This window comes from Vanacampus margaritifer, chromosome 11 (assembly GCF_051991255.1).
Source record: "Vanacampus margaritifer isolate UIUO_Vmar chromosome 11, RoL_Vmar_1.0, whole genome shotgun sequence".
Classification (NCBI taxonomy): Eukaryota; Metazoa; Chordata; class Actinopteri; order Syngnathiformes; family Syngnathidae; genus Vanacampus; species Vanacampus margaritifer.
The window spans coordinates 4,961,087-4,979,428 of NC_135442.1; the positions used below are offsets into that span (position 1 = coordinate 4,961,087).

The 18,342-nt window shown below is 38.1% G+C and overlaps 1 protein-coding gene across 2 annotated transcripts in view; it reads left to right on the forward strand.

Moving 5' to 3' along the window:
• The first annotated feature begins 3,241 nt into the window (after positions 1–3,241).
• Positions 3,242–18,342, forward strand: part of LOC144060724 (glycerol-3-phosphate dehydrogenase, mitochondrial-like) — a 142,075-nt gene continuing 126,974 nt past the window's right edge. For both annotated transcript variants that reach the window (XR_013295994.1, XM_077580513.1), the window contains exons 1-3: positions 3,242–3,620; positions 4,181–4,261; positions 15,034–15,184. The gene's annotated coding sequence lies outside the window, so the exon portion shown is untranslated. The remainder of the gene's footprint in view (positions 3,621–4,180; positions 4,262–15,033; positions 15,185–18,342) is intronic.

An 18,342-nucleotide genomic window follows, 5' to 3' on the forward strand; every position in this document is an offset into this window, starting at 1 on the left:
ATCAGGTTAAATATATTATTATAGTTAACAAAAAATGAACGACATAACTAAAACCAGAGTTTATTTAAGGAAATCGGAAAAATGGCCTTCATTTTTTTGTCCCTTCATATCATAAATGAGCTTACTACACAATACATAGAACTCAACGAATACTCTATATATCGAAAAAAGAAAAAACAACCTAAAACAAATTAAAAATGGTCTAGAAGACTGATTTTCAGAAAAATAAAAATGTCCAACTCCACTCTAAAAAATAATTAAAACTAACTGAATAGAAGAAAAAAAAACACACACGCACACACAGGCCTGTATTGCAGAAGCTTCTCCCCCCTCACATCAACATAGTTCTTTTGGGACAACGATGCTACAAGTTGGCGCCAAAGTACTATTGTACAATTAGTGAGTGCTTGGCTTGAGCAAAATACAACAACAACAACAACAACAACAACAAATAAGAGAGATCTTCAGTGAATAACGGATATAGGTTCCAAAAAAAGCAGATTACTGAATGACTTACAACTGTAAAACTCTTCTTCATTTGTCTGCAGGACAGTATTATACTGCCCCCTGGTGGCCAAGCTGTACACCAGAATGGATTAATCATGAGGCATACACTGTTTTATTCATCACATTCTATTTAATTGTTATTACTATATGTTTTTATAACGTAAATTATTATAGAGTGCTATTTTCCTTTTAAAAAAAACAGTTTTTTTTGGAAGCTGGAACAGATTAATGGCATTTCCATTCAATTTAATGGGGAGTGATGATTTCAAGCGTTTTCAGGTGTGAGCGTGGTCAGGGAACAAATTAAACTCGTATCACAATGCACCACTGTACTCAGATTCATATCTCTTAAAGTTAAACTTCATTTTTGATCCCCCCCCCCCCCCCACACACACACACGAGTTTTCATATAGCAGTTGCAGGCGATGCTGTGTCATCATCGTGTGAATTAATCACTCTGGCTCAGCTCAAAATATGCTTACCATCTGTTTCATTTTATTCCAGTGCCGAGCTCATGGCTCATGTTTAATGTATCTGTGCTAATGGCATCATCCATGTGCGGCACAATGGCTGTCTGTGCATGCGGGGAGACAGTGGAGGAAAACGAGGGAGCGGGACCTTGCTTGTCTGGATGCCTTCAAAAACATCATCAAATCATTCGCTCCACTGCTTCCAAAATTGACAATTACCGTGAATAATAGCTACCAAAAGTCTTACGTAATCTGACAAACATTACAATCACACCTCTTTGTCAACAAGGCGGCACAGTTAGCCGGTAATTTGATCAAGTTAGAAGAGTATTTATGATCTATTAAAAATCTTGTGCAAGGCGGGGTCAAAAGCGACTCACTGATGTGATTATCCCCTTGAGCAATATATGAGGGACATATGGAAGCGGAATACATAATCAGCCTTTGAGGCACATTTGCTCTCATATACTGTACGTCGGCCCATGCAATATGAATGGCGTATAAAACATGCACATCAACGTGCATGCCCACGCACATACAATGTGATGGATGCACATTCAATGTACGTGCATCCAAATTTCATGAGCCCAAATCAAGCCTCATCAGCCTTTTCCATGTGTGATGGTTTCTGAGCTAACATGATGAAGTATGAATTACCTGTATTAGATTATAATATATTTGGTCATTGATAATCGATTAATCGTTTAGCATGCTTGTTTGATTTTAAAGGGACCAGAATCAGAATTTCAGCCTCTCAACAGTATATTTTCAGATTTCCTTCATCCGCCTTGAAAGCAGACTATTATATTGGTGTGTGTGTTTTTTCTCAAAATAAGACATTTGCAAATATCTGCTTTTACTTTAGAAAGGAACATTTTTACAGATTTTCTGACGTGTTTTGTTTGGGCTTGGTACAAACAAAACACGTCAGAAAATCGTCAATGAATCATAACTAATTTATGTTTGTGTATTTTCTGCACTGTCAATTTTAAATCATGTTCAGTGTTTGATAAAGGTTTGGAAATTATTATGATTTTTTTTTTTTTACTGTTTCATCAATTAAACAGCAAAATTATCTAAATCGATTACTAAAATAATCGTTAGTTACAGCCCTAATCTGTAAAAAAAAAACAATTAAAAATATTGTGGAACCCAGAAGGGTTTGCATTAAAAGCAAGGTTCTGTTGTAACGTCACTCTTTACAGAAGGGAGAAAGAAAAAGCTCTTACAACCCACTCTGTCAAACCCAGTATGCAACAAATGACAACTAGACAGTAACATATGGGCATTCGATTAAAATTTAAAGAGGTGCAGGACAGGAAAATGTCTTCTGGCCAAGGTCCGGAACATCATAACGTCATCATAATATATAGCATGCATCATATTCCTCTCCCAAATAGTTTGTCATAGCGAGCAATAGCAGTGTCTATATGTTGCCACCAACAGACTATGAAATAAAATGGACAAAAATACAGAGCTATAGTATTTCAAAATTCCAGTTTGAGGTTTATTGTCAAGCTAAATTCTCAAATAACGAGATTTTCACCTTGTGTTTTGTAAACAATCACCTAGCTTTGTCAAAAGCCTGTTTAGCCTAATGCTAGCAAACAATGCTAAATGTAATAGAGCTGCTAAAAGCATCTATGTAGAGGCATTCAACCCTTTGAGCAATGGATGTTTGAACACTAACAATAAACAGATCATATAACAATATTCACAGTCATAAATTCTTTAATCATTGTGGAAAGTGACAAATTTTTCTACAACTTTTGGAGTCATTTGTGACACATGTCTTCGTGTGTGTTGTTATTATGTCAGCGTTATATTGCCCCCAGGTGGCAACTGTGCAAATACCAGGAGAATGGATTTTGAATTCTCCAGAGAGACTAAAATCATCTTAATCTGTTTCTCCCAGAAAGGGCCTTCAGGAGGAGTTTAATCACCTTCCTGTGTGTTGTCACTGCTGACTCTCGCTTAATCGTCACATTTTATCCTCTCCTAAGAAGATGGCCTTGAAATTTACCGCATAAACAAACCATGGTGGTTCTTTAACACAAACAACAGTGTCCAGGCCAGTGTTCTATAATGTAGGGCCTACGTTTTTTTTTTGTTTCGTTATTTATATTAAACGATATTCTGCATTTCCATTAAATATTAGGTTGAAGTTGAATGTGTAAAATTTTGAATAATTTACATACTGTATTTACATTTCCTAGTTTACGCATGGTTTTGACCTAAAGATGGCGCTGTATTATTTCACTTGTGGGAATCGCAGCAACGGTAGTAGAAGAAGAAAAGCTACCAGGGCATAAAATAGCATTCTGAGAAGTTATATTGACAAATAAAACCGATTATATCTTATACTTTAAAAAACAAAATATATTACCGTCGCAGCGTTTTAGAAGCTGTTACTTTAGTGACTTAGCTAAAACGCTGCTAATGAGAGACATGAAGAGACAAGATCGTAGGATTTATTTATTTATTTTTCATCCTTAGACGAGGGGGGAAACCCTTCAACTAATCTCAGGAGGATTGGTTGACGCTACGGAAGATTTTTTTTTTTTACTGTGTCATCCTGTGGACTACTCGTCGCCGTTTCTGAGTTGACTGCTGCTTTCGAGAAGTTTGTGCAAGCAATTAACAGTAAGTGTCTGGAGCATCAAAGGTATCAAACTAGACTTAATTAAATGACACCCGGGTCTTAAAAAAAAAGCCTTTCAACGTAACAAAAAATAATGAAACATTACATTCATTGCTTTTATCTGAAAAAAATACCTATACAATGCAAGTGTCCTCTCTTTTCGACAAAGGTCCATTCCAATTTCCAATTTGTAGGTATAGTTTCAGTCACTATACCGACACTATAGTAGTACTATTAAGTTAGTAACAATTACGCCAAGTGTTTGCATGTAAATGTTTGGAAAAATAACACTTCTAGGCTATACATAACATCACATAATTAAAAGTACTGCATTCATTGCAACCTCGTGAGGTCCCCGCCGTAAAAAAGAACACCCATTACAGAGTTTTTTTGTGTGGCCGTTGGAGGTCTCTTGAACAGCCCAATAGATAAATTTACACATTTCTGTGTCTGTTTCTCTCACAAAATTTTAGTTCACCCACCCATTTGTTAGTTTGTTTTCTTCCTGTTGTACAATTACAGATTGGTTGGAGTAAATGTTTTATTTTCTGCTTTTCTACAGGGAGTCGGAATTACACTTCCAAATCATATTACAGGATAATGGGCCGCTGCAGCAAAGTGGAGACTGTGGAGCATAGACAAGGTAAACTAGCATTAGCATGATTATTTTTTTGTCATTTCTAATGTTTTGATACCAAATATGACAAGGATGTGAAGTATTAAATGCATGTTTTTTTTTCCCGATTTATGATTTATGACAATATCGTTCGTATTGAGTCGCTAATGCAGTGAGGTCCATATTATATAACTGTATAAGAATACATTTTAAAATAACTCTCTAAACCCTGGCTACGAGCTCAGTCATGGAACATATTAAACCCGTAAATCAAGGTACCACTGTACTCCACTGTGGCGGTAAATATAAAATGAAAACCAAAAATACATAGTTATTTTTGTCCAACTTAAGTTGCTCAAATTCAAAGTTTTGTGACCTTTAGGTGTCCGACTTTGCCGGTTTCGCAGGACTGCACATCCAATAATTACATTGCAAGCTAACATTGTTTCAGCACTAATCAGTCCCTCAGCAAAACTGCACAATTGCACTCTCAGAATATTTGAGGTAATAAATAGTGAGTCATTCAATGTTTTGGGGGTGTGGGCGGGTTTGCACAATATTAATTAGACACATTTTTGCATAGAATCTTATCTCGGCTGGGTATTATCAGTGTCACCTTTGTCCCCCGCAGTCAGTGACACTAAAGAGTGATTAAGCATGCAAGATGACTGCGATTAAAGGGAAGAATAACTCGGCGGCATCCTCTGTTAATATATTACCATCCTAGATATTTACAAACGGGCACAAACGCCCCATTTCACCTCTACTAGGATCTTTTTACACAAACTACATTTTCACATTTTGTCACAATGCCCTATGCTTCTGGCAGTGTCACTTTTTAGAGGATGGCTGATTAATTCAGCCGAGCTTCCGAGAGTACCGTGTGGTAAGTCTGATTTGAAGTCAGCCAGATGGGAGTCAACACTGTATGTTTTTTTTCCCTTTTAATCTGGTGGAAAAGCTCCTGAGAAAACAGGTGAAGGGAGAGAGGGAGAGAGAAAGATAGAATAGGAGTGAGTGAGTGAGGTGGGGGCAAGACAACAACAAAAACAGTTGCGGCAAACTCCGGCTCTGTCACCAAGGTGTTGGATGCTGCCAGTCTAGTGGCAATCACAAGTACCTGTGAGACACAGGATGAAGAAAACAAAGCAAAACTGTTGAGGCGGCTGAGCAGCAAGGCCAACATGGTGAAGGAATCGACTGTATATCAAACTAATATTTAAGCGTATCCAGTATCGGGCTGAACAATGAATCCAGTTCAAATTGATGACATCGCAATGTAGTTGAATGCAATGGCTTCATTTTAACATCTCTTAATTATAATAGACTAGAAGTAAACTTTGTTAAAAATGATTATTTACTCATTCACTCCCCGCCATTTTCACTGAAGCATTCCCCTTTGCTCCAGGCTGTTTTACTGGATTTTGACTGATTTTGCAAGGCCCACAGAATATTGTGTTGCTATAAAACATGGAACCTACCAAAAGAAAGATTAAGGTTTCTTCTTTCATCAGGAAACAAACATTGTTTGTATCTGTTTCCGTTTTGCAGCAATTGGCATTAGAATAAGTTTAATCATTATTCACAAATTTGTTTAAAACAGTGGGGAAAAGAGCTTTTTTGCAACATGGCCCTGGTTGATCGCTTATACTCTGCTGCCACCTGCTGGCCGTTTTTTGTAATAACTACCATTTCTTTAAGCGACCTCTTTGACTGCATCAAAGCCTTCTGTATGCTCTAGTATAAAATAAACACACACTCCAAAAACGTTTAAATACGTTTTTGGGACCATGACAATATCGAAAATAGAACGTTTTGAAACGTTTTTGGGAGCAAGTGAGTTAAGTCACAATTGCAGCAATAGGGGGTGGGATTGAAAAAACATCATTCAGCCCCATTACAGAAGGAACATACATCATAAAGAATAATAATAAGAAAATAATGGAGTTTGGATTGTTGAGGCTGATAAGTGTACCTGCCTGGAAAATATGCAGTTCTTTCGGAACTCAAAGAAAAAAAATTCTTGCCCAGAAATAATGCAGCAATTGCAATACTGATGGCGAAAAAAACAATAAAAATAAAAATCACAATTTGATTATTTTTCAATATTGTCCATACCGAGTCCAGTCCTTGTATACTGTAGCCTCCAAGGACGCTACTTGATGTATGTATTTGTGCAGTGGTGAAATGCCTAAGGTCAGAGTTATGTAGATAAAGTGTCACCCAAAATAAGTTTTGGAAGGAATATAAGAGAGGGGATAGATCACCAAAATGTACTGTACCTTTTAGAATAGGGGCCAAAAATTCATCAAGTGGGAGGGTTTTCCACATGCTTTTGGGGATATTGATGTTTTTAGTTTGTGTGTGTGTGAATTTTATCTGGGTCTGAATTATTCACTTTGTACGACAAGTAATCAGTCACAGGAGGTTCTCGGCTTACGAGTTGGAAAAGTTTTAACTTTCCGGAAAAAAAAAGCCTGACTTAGAAGCTGCCTGCCTTGTAATCAATTCAAGAGGGGGGGGGGGGGGGTGCTTGGTTTATTCCAGAATTCCGTTCCTATAGCGCAACCTGAATTTGTACGCGGAACATGCAAACAAATAGATTTGAATGAAATCCTCCCTTTGCTTTTAGCATTAGCGCTAGGCTAGCGATGTTTTAAAAAACGAAGCATGTTTTGTATTTAAATATACAGTGAATGTTATTCTTATTGTCGTGTCTTTAGTTTTACAGTTAACTCCAACTGGGATGTCAATAAACAGCTTAAAGAACGCTTGGGGGACAACAGAATAACATACGCTACACATTTACTAGTTGCTAATGCTACGCAAGCAAAATGGTGCATTCAGGGTACTTTCACAGTATCTGAAACTTCGTTTTTTTCGATTATAATGTTTTAAGGGGAAAATAAATTTTGGGCAGATGTTTGAAGGGCAATAATCGGCCAATTAATCGTCCGGGCCTTAATTTCATGTCCCGGTTTTACTGAGAAGGACAATGCAATGCCAGCTAGCCAGCAAGCTAACATAGCGCCTATCATTCCTCCAGTGGTTTGTACGTACTTGAGAAAGCAGTGACGATGGGTGACTTGACATAATCGCATAACTCAGGACTGGTTAAAAAGCGGTACTGCCATCAACGAGCTTTATAGCGATTAGTCAGTAGAGTCCAAAACTCTTACTATTTACCATCTGTGTTACGATGACCCAGTGAAGCGTTGAGTTCCCTGAGCGTATGCAGGCAGGATCCATGCGCGGTGACTTGGAGCGATGGCGGTCGCAATTTCACCAGGCAGCAGGAGTCACAGGCCGCCTCGGAGAATATATACTGTCTGTCAAGCGAGTGATGAGGAGCCTTTACAGGGGTCATAAAGCTCACAGCCAGACTCGGGGAGCAACAATATATGTGATTTATCACCTGCAAACTCTCGCTACTTCACCTGTTTGGCTTTTTGGGCCCCTGACGCACTCCTGCTTCTTTCAAGCTGATGTGCTGCATAATTGCACTCAAAGTGCACAGTAATTCTCCAGTTCAGCCAACTGAGGGCAAAGAGCATCGCTTTTGTGTCGCATATAGTATGCACTCGGGGGAGGGGGGAGGGGTGGGGGGCTTAATCGAGACACTGAGGTCACGTTATGAAAAATGATCATTTATTAAAATCTGTTGGATAAAGAAGCCTGGGTCAAAGTCACTCCTCTGCCAAACATTGCTCTCCTTCCATAGACTGTTCTTGCAATTCATTCTTTTGTCACAACAAAAGGCCCACGTGTCCTCCCGTCCACACCGAAGAAACAACGACGAGAAACACTCAGGATGCAAGTGCAGCATAAATCTTTTAAGAAAGCTTACATGGAAATTGTGAGATTATTAAATGCACCCATGAGATGGGGAAGTATACTGTACAGTACATTCAAGAGGCGTTGCTAGGAAACGCTGCTGCCCGATGAGTCAATGAGCAATCCACAGACTCCAAGAGGGGCTACAATGGAGCAGACCGCCAAGCAGCAGAAGCAGCAGCACATTCATCCCGGGCTGCGTGGTCATTGCAGTTGTGCTAATTAACATCATTCTTTCTGCCACTCCAGTCAAACGCAGGCTATGCTTCTCTCACTTGTCACTTATTAGAAAGAAATCATTGCCTCGACAGTGACATTTGAATCTAAACAATAATAAGAAAAAAAACGTGACCACTATCTGAAGTGAGGTGCGGAAATTGGACCCAAAATCAGACAGGACGGTTGAAAAGCAGAGAGCCTTCATATGCAAAAATCATCATCACCACCACAAGACAAATAGCAACTGAAAACATCATCGCAAGAGACAACTACAGGGCAGCACCATAGAAACTGCATAGCAACCGACAACAGCATAATCACAAGAGCATAGTAGCAGCATAGAAACTGACAACATCATCGCAAGGGGCAAATACAGGACTGGATTATAGCAACTGCATAGCAACTGATGGCATTACCATCCCAAGAGACAAATACAGAACCATGTCAACTGCATGGTAACCGACAACATCATCATCACCACAAGAGAAATAGCAACTGAAAACATCATCCCAAGGGACAAATACAGGGCAGGACTATAGCAACTGCATAGTAACAGACAACATAATCATCACCATAAGGGACATAGTAACAGCATATAAACTGACAACATCATCGCAAGGGACTGGACCATAGCAACTGGCACAACATTTTTAGTAACGATTTAAAAAAATTGAATTTTACCATTCAACGTTTTTAAAGAATTATTGTGCTAAACTGCTGCTCACAAGTTGAAGCAAAACTTGCAAGTCGATTGACTCGTATCTCAAGGCGGAGCTAGAAGAGGAACGTTGAGGAGAAGACAAAAGGATGTGACAATGTGAGAACACGCGTGTTACTTGCAGTAAAGGTCAGAGGGTTGTCACATTTAGTAAAAGACAACTCGCCGTATCACTTGATGGTCAATTTAGGAATCGTACATCCTCTCAATGTGTCACTTACACCCAAAAAGGAAAATGTCATGCCACAAAGTTGCACATTCACATGCTAATAATTCTCCCGCACACAGCAGAACACATAATGAGTCGCTACTAATGAGACGCGGCGCTCTCGTCAGACGAGCTCTGTCAGGTGTAGACGATTTCCCATTCTGATGTCGAGTGCAGGCCACCATTCACAACAGGGAAGCGTTTCTCGGCTTCCTGCATAAACCCCCTTGCTGCTCGCACTGTAAACCTGCCGCCGATTCAAGATCGAGGATAAATAATTCACATGACATCGGGGAGAATGAGGAGGGAATCAGTCTGTAAGTATGTTGTGAATTGTTAGACGCCGCCTTTTACGCCAGGATTTTGACGGCTTTACATTGCAAGCCTTATTGTGTACTTTTGTTATGTTGTGGATAATTTCCTTTGATAAAACAATTGTGGCGTTTTTGATACTGGAACAAATGACTGGCATTAAAAAAATAAATAAAATAAACCGAAGTGCTGTATGTCAGCAAAGCCAAATCCTCTGTAATCCTGCTTTTTAAGCCTACAGAAAGCGATGGATGTCGGTTCATTATGTGATGTACATCTCATCTCTAATAATTATAACCCCACCCCCCCACCCTGTGTTTTAGTTAAGTAAATCCAACTATTTCATCTACCAAAATTGTTTAAGTTATCATAACAAATTCAAGAAGGAAGACAAATATGAGTGCCAGCTCCTATTTTTTTTTTTTACATTTTATTTGCTAAGTTGGCTATCAGTCCAACACAACAAATGAAACTCTGGTACCAAACTCGAGCATTAATGTTGAAACTTGACTTTGCTTCGACAAGACCACAGGGAATTTACCTATATTGTTGCTGGTAGGCAGTTATAGAGGGGATTTTATGCAGTGTGTACCAACAAAAGCAGCTGAACTTCTTACATGTGTGTGACTGTGAGCATTTTCTATAAAAATAGTCAGTTTGACTCATTTAGAATCAGACAGTCCTGACACTTTTACTGTAGCCTGTCGGCAAATGGGACCACCTCAATCTGAATTCATTTAAAGTCATTTTCTCTAATGCATCGTTTAAATAATTAATATTCCTGTAGCCTATAGATATTACGATCATAGTTCACATGGGAGCGTTTCCTTTATCTTTTACTTGACATGAAAATATGATCATTTGTTAGTTGTTACAACCATGACTTTCATTTCTTCATCCTTTGACTGTAGCCTCCATATTATTAGGACAACATTACCCTCTATTGGTGAAAAGCGGTATCACTAGCAATGTGACAAGGGCAAAGAAAAAAGAAAAAAGGAATAAACACCTCGAAAAGCCTCCAGAACAAATAAACAAAGGGGAGAAAAAAAACAAATTGTTCTAGAGCATTTGCTGCGATTGGAATAGTATTTTTTTTTCAATAGCCAAAATCCGCACAAACATCACATTGATGCTCACCTCACGGCTTGCACGGATGATCCTAAAGGCTGTGAGTCAAGCTACTGTCCCAAGTTGACAAGCTGCAGCTGTCCTTCACACCAAAGCCTTTGTAGCAACATGACAGCTTTATCATGTCACAGCCCTGCAGGCAGGTCCCACCTCGCCTATACTGTCAGGGCCCCGTCACCCTGGACCGGTGGCCAGCCAATCACATGGCATATGTAAACAAAGAAACGTTCACATGCACACCAGATGACGAATTAGACGGGATTGTGTCTTGAATGAACCTAACATGCATGAAACCCCTACCCAAGGACAAGGAGAATATGCAAACATCCACATCTAAGGCCGGAGATGAGAATTGAACTCCAAACTGTGAGGCAGATCTGCTAAACACGAGGCACTCAGTGCTGCTAGTGCCGTTAGCTTTGCTTATTAAAGTCAAATTGCCGATACCCTGCAATAGGGCTGCTCGATTATGAAGAAAATATTTATCACGATTAATTAAGTAATAATCGCAATCACGATTAGGGCAATCATTTTTTTTTTTTTGGTACAAAACAAGAAAATGTTTAACATGTAAACACAATTATTAAGGCAAATACATTTCTTGCAAACAAGTTCCTTTTGAACCAAACAAGGTTGATTAAATTAGTCATTTTAAAATAAAAAATGTGCACCAACTCAAAATTTGTATTAATAATCTTTTATTTCTGTTTACGATTATGTCACTTTTGTAGTTGCCGAGTCTAATAATTGAAGTTGTAATTGAATTTCGATTCATTGCACAGCCCTACCCTCCCAAGTCATTGCCGTCAGTACTGGGGATGATGACTCCCCCTGCTGGCCATTGGCCTGATCTGCAGTATAGTTCCCATAAACTCAAGATTGCAAATGCACACTGGATTATTCTTCTATTCTATTTTAATGCTCCATATACTTTCTTTTACATCAACTCTAATAAATGTTTCCTAAAACCTATTGAGACAAGGTACATAGAGGGAGAACGGGGCTAGTTGGCATCTTTAAAAAAAAAATACTTTTATGTATTTCTTGAAAACAATACATCATATATAAACAAAATGTACACCAGATGAAAGCCCAAAGTCTTAGGTATATTCTTTTTGTATTCATGTCATGTTCATACTTTGTGTCAGTGCAGAGTTATAAGCCATCAAATAGAGGGAGTGAACATGTGACATGTTGCCCCACCATTGGGTAAGTTGTCACACTATATGGGGTAAGATGTCACACTGGATTTTGCAACTAATAAAACAAGGACAAAAATATTCATTTTATCCTGTTTTTTTTTTTGTTTCTTTGTTTGTCATTGATCTTGAAAATGTACCATAGTCACAGAGCAACTTTTAACATGAAATAGATTAAAGTCCTTAGGAATTGCAGGCATGCAGGTCATAGCTCTCAGCCTCAAATGCCCGTTTTGCTTCCCTTAAACTGGAAATTTGAGATAACATTGAATTAAAAAAAAAAATAAAGCATTTCGGTTAAAGGATTGATGGATGGTACTTAAACCAATCCCGAGTCCTGACATACACACTGTATTTCCAACAACAACTGGAAAATCCATTTTCAAACAATGAAACAAAACCCTGCAAAATCATTTCTTCACTCTTCAGACTCATCATCTGAAGGGCAATTCTGGCATATGTACACCAAGTTGCCAGAGGTGCATTTTTCATTTGCCCTTTCTTTGCATATGTGACAACAAACCCCCAAATTACCGAGACAAGTTGTCCCAAACTACCATGTTGGCTAATACTTACTCTAGTTTAAAGTTAGCTTAAAATAGAGCAGTGATTGAGGCATGACAAGATGCCTGAATCTCCACATGAATTGCTGCTAGAATTTGTCTATGTACGACGCCTGTTTCAAAATATATGAAGTTGAAACATCTTACTTTGGGTTGTGCAAAACTGATAACTGGCACTCATCTCAGCTCACAATGTGCTATTCTCTTCTCAGACAGTACACAACCCCTGACCATTTATACAAAGAAAATTAGTATTCCACTTTTTTGTTGCGCCCTCTGGTGGAGAAGAAAATTGCAACGTGACAACTTACCTGTGAGACAACTAGCCCCGGTCTCCCCACAAGTTAATTCCTGCCATTTAGTGGAAGCGCATCCTCCAACATGCAAACATGCGAAGTGTAGTTCAAGTGTGTACATGGTCAGAACATGCAGCGCTGCAGTCTGTAATTTGTCCACTAGATGTCAGGGGGCTCCTGCAAACTACTGTAAAGCCATAAAATCTGTCATTCCCAACCACAATCTGGCATGCAGTGGGAAATGATTCAGTTTCACTTATTTTGTAAGAAAAGAATGGGTTATTTCTCCAATATATACTTTTTAGGAATAAAACCATGTCTCATTTGTGATGAACTGTATTTAATAATTGTTTATAATGATGGTATGTGGAGAACTTGATGTTTTAATTTTGTTATTATTATTATTATTTTTTAGGTGGTACATTATGTAAAAAGTTTGACAACCACTGATGTAGTCTGTACAATTCCACCTCCTCTAATAAGTGGATTGTTCATTGCTCCAATCTCCAAAAGAGGGCGACATTACACCAGAAACCAGCATTGATTCCAACTCCACACCTCAAGACTTCCTCATGTAAAGTCACATGTGATCACTTCATGCATTTGTGATTTGGTCACCAGATGACTCTGTATGTTCCTGTGCAATGTCAGTGTAATTACAGTGTAACAACACCTTCACCTTTGTATCATTTGCAAACAACATTATTTTTGCCTTCAGTAAAGGCAACACGTCTGAAGTAATACTAGACGGGAAATAAATAAGGAAAGGTGAGATAATAGCTTGGCTTCCCTTTGTGTGGGTTGGTGTGCTTAGACGGGTAGCGGCTCCTCGCTTGCCTGCTGGAGATCTTGTCGCGGTCGCACGAGTTAGCCCTAAGCCGCTTTCTCCCCACGCCGGGCTCCCCTTCACCAGCATTCACCTAAATCTGTCACACAGATTTGACACTGCGTCACTTGGAGTGCACTCACAAATGACATGTATATAATGTGCAATATTGTGCACATTTACAGCCTGCAATTCCCTTAGAGCATCAACTGTTCTCTTCTTTTTCATCATGTTTGTTTGTTTCCCCCCCCCCCCAGCCCTTTCTTTCTTGTTGGAAAAAATACACCTTAAATATTACCTAGCTTTTTTTTGTGGATAATGTTCAATTAGAGATATCTTTCTTTCTTTCTTTCTAGCTAGCTAGCTATCTACAGTATCTAGCTAGCTAGCTAGGCTAGCTAAACATTTGAAGTCTTCCTGCTGTGAAAATTGGTTTTCCCTCATTTCACAACAAAGAAATAAGAGTTTAAAGAACTACAGTAATTGTCCTTTGTACTGTCCCCCAAAAATAAAAATATAAGTAAAAACAATGCAGCAAAATGTTTTGGAGTAAACAAGTTGCTTACTTTGTTGTGCTAACTTTGTTTCCATAAATGTCAATAATTTATATTGTAAAGTTTTTTTATTTTTATCTTTATTTTTTAAACAATAAGTCTGACAGCAGATAACAGAGCAGTTTAAATATGTGTTAACTTCAGGGAAGTATTTATTTAAAATTTCAGTTAACTTTTAGCTAACTAAGGTAAGTGAAAATTTAATATTTCAAATAGTTTGACATTTTGCAAAACTTTATTGACCATAGAAAACAATACAGCGCTAACTGCCAATGAGCGTGAGAGCTCCCTGAACTTTTTGTTAGAATTTTAAAACAAAGATGTCTATTATCTTAGATTAAAAATAAGTATTTTTAAAAATTTGACACCAATATTTTCCCTTTTAGTGAAAATAAATGTAGTCTCCGAATATCGTCTATCGGCCTCCTTTGCTACTAATAATCGGTATCGGTTTGGGCCCTGAAAAAAACATATGTTCAGCATATTATTTTAATAATATATTTGCAAGTATATGACAAACTATTCAAGCTTCAGTGTGCAGCGATCACGCTTTTCGCTAACGTCATAAGAAGCTCATGCTGGGCGGAAGTTCAGCACTGAAGAGAACGGAGAAAAAAAAAGCAGACTGAGTGCTCCTCATCCCTGCTTACTTTCTCCCCTTGTTCAGCTTCTGCTCTGTCGTTTTTCTTTTTGGATAAAGTGGCAGAAACTGGCACTCGGTGGCCACTAAGAAGGATTTTCTTTCCCACCAGCCGATGCGGCTTTTGTCTGTTTGCACAGCACAAAGTAGCTTGTTTGGGCTTCTTGAGAGTGTCACAGGTTTAAAAATTGAAAATATACAAATGAGGACATAGCATGAGGATGTTGTGCATGCGCACATACCGTTATATAAGTTTTGTTTTGTTTCCCTTTTAACGGAGTTGTTTTTGTCTCCTGTAGGCGGTGGAGGATAATTATGATTCACTTCCAGTTGTAAATGAGCAGTCATGGACGTCCCCTCCTTTGGGAATCCGCAGCCCTTTGAAAAGAAAATAGAGGTTAAAAATCTGCTAAATGAGTTTGCAGCAACCGAGATCCTTCTCTTGCACAGGTAATGAGTTTGATTAATTTTTGACCTTTGGAAAACTTTGCCGAGCTTTTTGGGCCGCTTCTTGTATTTTCCCAAACTTGGCACAGCAAAACGCTGGCTTCTAGATTTAGCACTATGTTTTACATGGAGAGCGGAATACTGATAGTTTATGTATTTTATTATAATTAAAAAAATATATATATTTTTAAGAGGACAGAATGAGACTTCGCAAAAGCTGCCATTTGAAGGGGAAAAAATGCTTCACTTTGGTTTTCTGGTAGACCTTGTTTTTTTTTTTAGACATGCTGTATGTATATTTTATACAGGGATGTGATTTTTCCGCTAATTCGCGGAATTCCGCTTTTTTTATCTCCCCCCCAAAAAAAAAAAAATCCTATTTTTTTTTTAATTTTTTTTTTAGTAGTTCATTGTGTATGCACATGACTCCGGCAGATAACATCTTCTGCTATAACAAAGACATTTGTGGTATGCTCTAATATGAGTTACTTTTCATTTGGTCATGATACAATTATTTGTTCATGAAATTTGAACTCTTCAACATTATTTATGTGTTAACTTAGTAATCACATTAGTTAAATATGATGATATTCTCAGTGATAGTTTTTAAAAGCAAAGGCAGTCCAATGTTTTTGAATGTGACTGATTTTGAGTTGACTAAAACTGCCATTTTATATGGGATAGTTCAATATACATTGAAAATTTATGCTGTTGTTTTGTCTATTTCTTTGTCATGTGAGTGCATTGAAAGTACTTAAAAACACGGAAAACCCATGAGCTCCGGGGGGACCCTAGCTGGGTGCCAGCGGCCCCCAGACCCCCGGCTAAATTTTCAGATAATTTCACTTTGGTCAAATCACATCCCTGTTTATATATTGGTTTATTTAGTGCCTCAATAAGTTCAGTGTTTAAGAAATGCGGTCTACATGTTTTACATGTCATGGTTTCGTGAAACATGGAAAATTGTAACGAAAACGCCACAGACTTGAATTTTGTACAGTTGATGTAGTGAACACTTAACGTAATAATAATTATCAACCCGAATTGAAGTAGATAAATCATTTGTATTATTTCATGGTTCATTTACCTTCAACTTTGCATAAGCCTAGCCTATAAAACCAAAACATTGTTCCTTGTAATACAGATTAATTTATTGCTTGTTTATTAAAAAAAAATCTATAGGAGAAGGACCATGAAACGTTAACACACATTTAATCGCAATCGCTATATTGATGAAAAAATACCACAATTATATATTTTTTGAAAACTGTTCAGCCCTATTTCACACATTGTGATCATGCTTCATAAAGAATAATAATAAGAAAATGATACATTGTGGCTTGTTGATGCTGGTAGTGGCGAGTGTATCAGCAAAATGCGCAGTTCTTTCAGAACTCAAAGGAAAACTTTCTAGCCCACAAATAATACAGCATGCGATGCTTATTTTCTCCCACACAGGTGTTTAGAGATTCCGTCTGGGATAAATCATGATTTGTAAACTTTGCCATAGACAGCGGTGACAGGTTTGCCTGTATAATGTAGAAAAATGGCAAAGGGCTTAAGAAGAGCTGTGATTTAGAGCAGAGGGATGCAGCGTCTCTCCCTTCCAGAGGAGGCCCTCCTGCCTTTGATTTAATTCTCTCCTTGCACTATTAAAAAGGCCTTCCACTCCCCTCACTGCATGCACCTCGCTGTCATAAGTGGCACAAAATCATTCGTCATTGCCGCTTGTAGGCAGCGCCACTACGGCCTTTTGCAGTGTATATTTTTCCATTATTGATTATGTGTGTGTGATGCATGGAGAAGTACAAAGATGGCTACACGCTTGTGTCCAGGTTTAGGCCGGGAGGGGGACTGTGGGGGTGGGATTACTTTCTTAGTCTATGAATCCATGTTGAAATACTATGTAGCTCCACTCGAGAGTGACCAGACTTACGAGTCTCTGGAGACACGGGCCATCGCTTGGCCCATTTTTTTTTTTGTCTTGAGCAAAAATTCGAGTTGGCGGCAGTAAATTACAAAAAAAATTGTCAATTAGAAGCAATTTGGCACACAAGAGGCCAAGTGCTTCCAATGACAGGGATGTGATTTTTCCGCTAATTCGCAGAATTCCGCTTTTTTTTATCTCCCCCCCCCCCAAAAAAAATCGCGATATATATATATATATATATATATATTTTTTTTTTTTAGTAGTTCATTGTGTATGCACATGACTCCGACAGATAACATCTTCTGCTATAATAAAGACATTTGTGGTATGCTCTAATATGAGTTACTTTTCATTTGGTCATGATACAATTATTTGTTCATGAAATTTGAACTCTTCAACATTATTTATGTGTTAACTTAGTAATCACATTAGTTAGATATGATGATATTCTCAGTGATAGTTTTTAAAAGCAAAGGCAGTCCAATGTTTTTGAATGTGACTGATTTTGAGTTGATTAAAACTGCCATTTTATATGGGATAGTTCAATATACATTGAAAATTTATGCTGTTGTTTTGTCTATTTCTTTGTCATGTGAGTGCATTGAAAGTGCCCTGGACCTAGCTGGGTGCCAGCGGCCCCCAGACCCCCGGCTAAATTTTCAGATAATTTCACTTTGGTCAAATCACATCCCTGCAATGATAAAGCTTAATACATAACAATGAGAATTACACTTGTATTTAATCATTCCACATTAACTTCTTACGAAAGTCCCGCTAGCTTCATGCTAAAACACAATGCAAAATGGCTTAGACAGGCTAACGAAACTAGCATCAATGTTTTCGTAGTTAAAAACCCTTAAACAACTTATGTTTAAACACAAGTGATAGCAGCACGAAGACAGAGTGTACAACAATAGTCACAGATGTATTGTTAGCCGGATAGCATATATATAAATGCTTTTAGAAAACCAGAAAGTAAGCCACAACAAATCCAACAAACAGGAGTCCAGTTGACTCGATTCAACCTTGCAGATGACTATGACCTTGATAACTGAAACTCTACATAGACATAGAGAAAAAAATTAAAAATGACTTGTAGAATTATGCTATTAGGCTAATAATATACTCTTTATCTTAGTTTGATTTCAGCTTAGGTGCGATAGTCTTCCGTGTTACATAAATATTAATCCAATTGACATGTAGGCCTACTATGTGTGTGTGTATTATACTG